We start from the raw sequence: 7,127 nt of genomic DNA on the forward strand, positions 1-7,127 counted from the left end.
ACAGATTTTACGAAAATGGGTATAACTTCTTCGTCCGAACTCCGAATGAGGTGAAATGAAGTGCGTTAGGTAGCTAACTCAAAGGGCTTTCCATGGATATATTATTGGCCAGCCAAATAATTTGTGTGCTAGGAGATATGACCCTTCAAAGTAGACCCTCGAAAAAGGCTTCACTTGGAAATTTCGGATTTTGATACGGTTGCTCTAAAATTCGGGTTAGATCCATTTCCCACTCATTTTGACCCCCTAAACAAGAATATGAAGTCGGATTTTCGAAAAACGAAACGGATCTTTTTATATACAGCTAAACAAGTTTCCGGTAACTTCCGAAGCACATTTTTAAGAACTTTTTGGGTCAAATTCAAATATAATCATTTCATTAAGTTCTCGACTCCAAACTCACATGTGAGGCTCTAGTTTCACTCTATCATTTTCCGGGTCGTTACAACTACGTGATTTTTGGAGCATGTTTTGGCCTTAGATTTTTTTTTTTGGCATTGTTGTTGGGAGGCCAGAAGTGCTTTTTTTTTTGTTTTGAGAAAAGCACTTATTTTGAGAAATTAAGTGTTTGGCAAATTCTTAAAACAACTTTTAAATGTAAGCAGAAACAGTTTTTCTGTTATTGGGAAGAAGCTAAAAATTTCTGCTAGAAAAAAAAACATAAGCAAAAAATAGAAAATTAATTTTTTTAAGACTAAATTATCGCTTACATATTTACATATTTATCAATATATCCCTTATTAATTAATTAACATATCTCATAAGTTTGGTTGACTTTCATTCAAGAATTTTTTTTTTTTTTTTTATATAATAATTTTTTATTTATTTATGTTTTATATTATTATTTATATATATTATATTGTATATATTACTTTATGTATTATTTTACAGAATTAGAAATAAAAGTAACAACGATATTTTTGTAGGATTATATATAGAGAAAAAGTAGCAATTAAAGATTTAGACCCTCCCAAAAAAAAGTAACAAATAAAACAAATTAATTTCTTAATTTACGTATTTTTTTTTGATAACCGAGAAATCCATTTGTGACCCGCCCTTTGGACTAATTTACGTATTATATTATTGTAATTTGAATTTTTAAAAACTTAAGAGTATTATAACAAAAAAAAGATAATAGCTAAGATTGAATGCAAAAAAATAGGTAACAAATAACAAAAAGATTCCTCTTTTCAATATTTTTCAACAATATTGTTCTATGTACAATATTGATTGAAAATTTAATATGTATGTTTAAAATAATTATAATTAAATTAAAAATGTAATTAAAGTTTCAGTATTAGATATTTAACATAGTTTCTCTCTATAAAATAATCTTAATATTAAAAACACATTGATACTTGTCCTTTTTCTAAATTTGACTCTCAAAAGCACTTTTTAAAGAATATTAGCCAAACACAAATTGCTTATCAAAAACACTTTTCAAATGAATTTGCCAAACACAAATTGCTTTTTTTGAAAAGCACTTTTCTGAAAAGCTATTTTTAAAAAAGCGCTTTTAAAAATAAGGAGTTTTTAGCAGCAATGTCAAACAGGCTCTTAGTCTAGGACAAACTAGTGTTGCCTTAGACCCATACACGTGCAACTATGGTATGTCTCTGACGTCATTTGGAATGGACTAGGTCCTTGTAGATTGGAATAGGAGACTTGGGTCTAATAGAATAAGCCTTAGTTTAGGCATTTGCACAACTTGTTGGCCATTTCTGTCTCCTCTCCCTATTTCTAGGACTTCAATGCATTACTAGAGATTGTGGTTTTCTCGGATTGGAGCCTTTTCTGATATCATTGAGGGTGGACGTCGATCCACTATGGCTTGGAGCCTACTTGAGATCCTCTACAGAGTCGATATGCCCCCGGGCAATCTTGCTAGTTGGGCGGTTGGCACCCCTGGGAGTGGGTTGGTTGCCTAGGTGGAAGCCCCTGGGAGTGGGTTGGCTGGTTGGGCGATTGACGCCCCTAGGAGTGGGTTGGCTGGCTAGGCGGCGGGGATATCTGAGATCTTCTACGGAGTTGACACAACCTTGAGGCACTCTTACTAGCTGGGCGGTTGACTCCTAGGAGTGGATTGTATGACTGGGCGACCTAGATTGATAGTCACTCTTGCTAGCTGGGCTGGGAGTTGACTAGTTGAGTTGATTGTCATTCTTGCTAGATGGGTTGGGAGTTGACTAGTTCTTGGATTCGAATTCTGGATTACTCTTCTATCTTGTAGAATTAGCTATTTTGTGTACATGTTGGGCTTATGGGGGTCCATTCGGGTTTTTATTTGAACTTGCGCACGAGTGTTAACTTCTGGGCTTATGTGGTCCAATTAGGTTTAGTTTAATTGTACTTAGATTTACTATTTGTATACTTGTGTGCCTTATTTTCATATTAGCTTTGGCATCTGTTTGTGTCTAGATTCTATCTTATCAAATTGTCTTTACCTTTCTTGCTCGGTCAACCTATGACGCCTACTGAGTACCTTATTTTGGTACTTATGTTACACTCTGCATCTTTTCGTGATGCAAGTCCTTGTACCAGCTACCAGCGGTGATCGGTCGTGCCATCTTTTGCAGCTTGTGGATGTCAGAGACGAGAGTGAGCACTTGGCGAACTAGATTAGCTTGTCTTTTGCCTTTAAGACAGCTTGTTGTGGTCCTCTTTTGGAACTTGTATTTATCTCATTAGACAACTCTGTACTCGTGACTTCCAGGTTCTACGAGGGTTCCTTTGTATATAGTTTTTGGTTTGCTTTCCATTTTTGTCTTTTGTTGTTGTTAACATTATTTTCTATTTAGTTCTACCTTTGTACTTGCTACTTCTTGTTTCAGGTACGGGTTAGCTTACCTACTAGTGGGTTTTAGTAGGTGTCATCATAACTCGGAAAGTCGGGTCGTGACATATATCTTCCATCATGCTTAAAAATTATTAGCCTTGGACTAAACACATATATTTGTATTTTTTTCTCCCTCTGTGTCTGTCTTCTTAAATTCCACACTTCATTTGCACTTTGCACTTAAAGCCCCAATAAACTTAAAGCTTTTTTGTGCTTTTTTTTTTTTGATAACCGAGATATCAGTATGTGACCTGCCTATTAGACAAATCACAGCCTTCTAAACTCGGTGGACTTGCTTTTGACAACACTGGATGAAGACTGAAAGAAAAGTCAAGTATCTTCGGACGGACAATGGGTTGAAATTTGCAACTCATCAATGATTGATGCAGTAGAGAGGGCATAGTGAGACACCAAATTTGTGTTGGATCACCACAAAAAAATGTTGTTGTAGAACGTATGAACATAGCACTTAGTGACAAGGCACGAAACATGATTTCACACTCATATGTTAGCAAGGATTTTTCGGCTGAAGCAATCAATAAAGCTCGTCTCCATCAATAGCTATTGAATTCAAAACCCTTTTTGAGATATGATCATGTTTGCCTGCTGATTATTCAAATTTGAGGATATTTGATTGTCCTACTTATGCTCATGTGAAGGATGGAAAACTTGAGTTGAGGGCAAAGACGTGCATATTTCTATGGTATGCAACAAGAGTGGAAGGTTACAAGTTGTAGTGCGCAGATTAGAAGGCTACACTGTTAATTATTAGTAGGGATATTACATTCAATGAATCTGCCTCACAAGACTATTAGAGAAAGAAGGCAATAGCAAAAAGAGATCAGTGACCGCATAGAGCTACAAATTGAATCTCCACTAGCACAGCCAGAAGTTCAGAAGTGAAGGAGGTGCAAAACCTTAATCAAGATATTGTTGATTCACTTATGAAACAACAATCATATAGCATTACAACAGGTGGAGAGAAGAGAAGAGAGTGATCAACCCACCAAAAAGGTTTGCGGATGTAGTTGATGGGAATCTTCTTGGATATGCAAATCTTGTAAAATTTGCTTTGTCAGTTGTAGAGACAATTGATGTGCTTGAGCTTAATAGTAATAAAGAAGTTATTTTTAGTTCTGAAGTTGAATAGTGGGTTGGAGTTATGGGTGAAGAGATTGAGTCTCTTCATCAAGCATGGAAGCTTGGTTCATTGCCAAAGGAACAAAAGGTAGTAGGTTGCAAAGGGGTTGTTGATGTGAAGAAACTGCCTACACATGATATTTTGGAGGATATGATGACCAAGGCAGTCTCGGCCAACAAGTTTACGCATTGCCTAGATTTGATTGGCGTGTACAGTACTCAGTAGATCCCGTTTGAGGGTTCAAGGCAAGGCAAAGAGATATTCATGTTGATGAAGAGAATTCGGGCCAAGGGTAATATTTCTTAATTATGCCTTGAATTTTCCCCTAGTATGATTAGGAAATTCATTGTCCTAATAGATTTGGGAAAGTAAAATATAATGTTCTTGTAGGATTGGAAGAACCTTTTTTTTTTATAGGTTTGGACTATTTGAGGTCTCTATATAGGGGCTGTAGTTGGGAATTAATTAGCGTTGTACACTTCTTCTCTTTCATAGTGGAAAACTCTTTGCTTCTGTTTCGAGGGTTAGGCTTAGTCGAACTTCGTAAAATTCTTGTGTTATTTTTCTTCTCTATTAGCTTTATGTGTGATTGTCTGCTAGTTAATCCACGGTCTTCCCGTAGCAGAAATGCTAGTCAGAAAGACACCAAATCCAATTCTTGTGTTATTTTTCTTCTCTATTAGCTTTATGTGTGATTGTCTGCTAGTTAATCCACGGTCTTCCCGTAGCAGAAATGCTAGTCAGAAAGACACCAAATCCAATTCTTGTGTTATTTTTCTTCTCTATTAGCTTTATGTGTGATTGTCTGCTAGTTAATCCACGGTCTTCCCGTAGCAGAAATGCTAGTCAGAAAGACACCAAATCCAATTCTTGTGTTATTTTTCTTCTCTATTAGCTTTATGTGTGATTGTCTGCTAGTTAATCCACGGTCTTCCCGTAGCAGAAATGCTAGTCAGAAAGACACCAAATCCAATTCTTGTGTTATTTTTCTTCTCTATTAGCTTTATGTGTGATTGTCTGCTAGTTAATCCACGGTCTTCCCGTAGCAGAAATGCTAGTCAGAAAGACACCAAATCCAATTGTTGGTACCATCAATTATGTGACCCCTACTGAAGAAGTTATGCCAAACTACATCAGATAGTTTCATATAGATGGACCTAATCATGCAAAATCAGAAAGGGCTAGATGTCTAAAGGTTAAGAGTATCGTTCCCCCTATATAGGGGACAACTTGTTCATTTCTTTTCCCTTTAGCCAATAAGTATGAAATTACCAGAAAAATGAATTTGGTGATATATTCTTTGAAGGGAGGGAAGTTACTTTCAAATGAAGGAATGAATCCAGTTGGGATCGAGTTCCAAAAGGTTCATCCTACAATAAATTAATAAATTTGAAGTTAAAGCATAGATAAAAGGCATAATACATTAACAGACACTCAAACTTCGCCTCAATTGGCAAGTAAGCACTCCCACTTTAAGTAGGCACATCTAGACACCTTAACTCATCTCCAGTGTGCCAGTTGAACACTCCAACTTACAAAATTATCATCTAACACACCTGTAATATTTATGTGTCATGTCAAGTTTGAGTGTCCACGAGACACAATGGAGTAGAGTCGGAGTATTTTGTTGTTAGTTAGACCAAGTTGAGGTGTCTACATGTGCACTCTCAAAGTTGAAGTGTTTATTTGTCAGGTTAGGCTAAGTTTGAGTATGTTTATGTATTGTGCATGTATAGAAAGCCTACAAAATTGTAGAAATAAGTTCTACAGAAACTATATTTTCTATCATTTATGCCCCTGCTGAACACATATTCTTCCGATGCACCGTAAAGTTTGTGAATAGGGCAAAAACGCCTTCTAGGGTATGTGGATAACAAGGATCCAATCTTAATGTAATTTGGACTAATCATGGACGGCAAAGTTAGATTGACAATTGGGATTGATATCATTTTTCTTTCTTCGATGCCAAAAGTTTGTTGAAATAGTCCTAATTAATTTAGCTCACTAACAACAAAATAATTGCTTATATTTCGACAAAGCGAACAGGAAGAGAGCAAGGCCCAAGAGACCACTTGAAAGGAAACGCCACATGTGAAAAGCTTGTTGATGCTCATGCACAACCGTATTTGGCACCAGCAGCTATTTTTAAAACTCGAACCACGCACACAAACACACTACTTAATTTGAAAATAAAAGCCCCAAAAGATCATCAATGAATCTAACCCCTAAAACTGCTTCAGATTCAGATCATTCCAAGCAATAACAAGTGTATATCAACATCAATATAAGATTAATTTTCCCCTTACACACGATGAGAACTAGATATTCTTAGTTAGATAGAAAGCTTACCAAAACCATGGCTAGCATTATAGGCATCTGAAACCAATTGTGCATGTTGTATCTTTGTGTCGAAATAGCTCCTTGCTATCTTTTGTTCCTCTAGTTCAGAAAGTTCCTCCTTGTATAAAAGTTATTCATAAGAAAAAAAAATAGACGCACTTGGAAGGTACCAAGACAAAGGAGTTCAGCATAGCAAAATATGAATCATAAAATTGCATAGATAGTGAAGTTCAACAACAGTACTCAGATACACAACTTAATTTTTAAGCTAAAGAGAGGAATTTAATTACATGAGAAGCGTAAAAATCTTTACACATGTATTAAAAATCCTTAAGATGCGGAAAGCGTGTTACCACAAGTAGAATAATTGGTTGCCAGCAATAATTTATATTTGAATAATTAATATGCAACCATGACACAAGTCTAGGCAATCTTTAAAACAAACTAGTAAACCATCACATTAGTATATTAATTGACGTTGATAAGAAAATGAAAAAGATGATATATATTACCTTTTTTGGGTTACCCACGGCCGGAATATTTGGTTGACATAACTCTTCCTAGTATTCAAACTTTGAGAAACTAACTTGTATTGTTGAAGAGCTACTTGCAGTGGATTAGACTGATTCCTGCTGATAGTTGTTAACACTAAGTCCTGGTAGAAGAACTCTTCCTCATGTGGGATGGTCAGAGTTCTGGTGCTCTTTAAAGTGTTCTTGTATTTCTCCCCAAGATACTTGACTTTTTTTTGCAAATGAAGTGGTGTGGCTGATTTGTGACCAAAAACTGTTTAATGGACTCATAAAGTTG

General features: G+C 35.8%; 1 long non-coding RNA gene across 1 annotated transcript in view; it reads right to left on the reverse strand.

The window, feature by feature from the left end:
- LOC102593145 (uncharacterized) overlaps positions 1-7,127 on the reverse strand; it is a 15,871-nt gene extending 8,744 nt beyond the window's left edge. The window contains exons 1-2 of the long non-coding RNA XR_001473847.1: positions 6,830-7,127; positions 6,327-6,435 (exon numbers count right to left, since the gene is read on the reverse strand). This is a non-coding gene — a long non-coding RNA (uncharacterized lncRNA). The remainder of the gene's footprint in view (positions 1-6,326; positions 6,436-6,829) is intronic.

The sequence above is a fragment of the Solanum tuberosum genome, unplaced genomic scaffold (genome assembly GCF_000226075.1).
Source record: "Solanum tuberosum cultivar DM 1-3 516 R44 unplaced genomic scaffold, SolTub_3.0 scf00120, whole genome shotgun sequence".
Taxonomy (NCBI): Eukaryota; Viridiplantae; Streptophyta; class Magnoliopsida; order Solanales; family Solanaceae; genus Solanum; species Solanum tuberosum.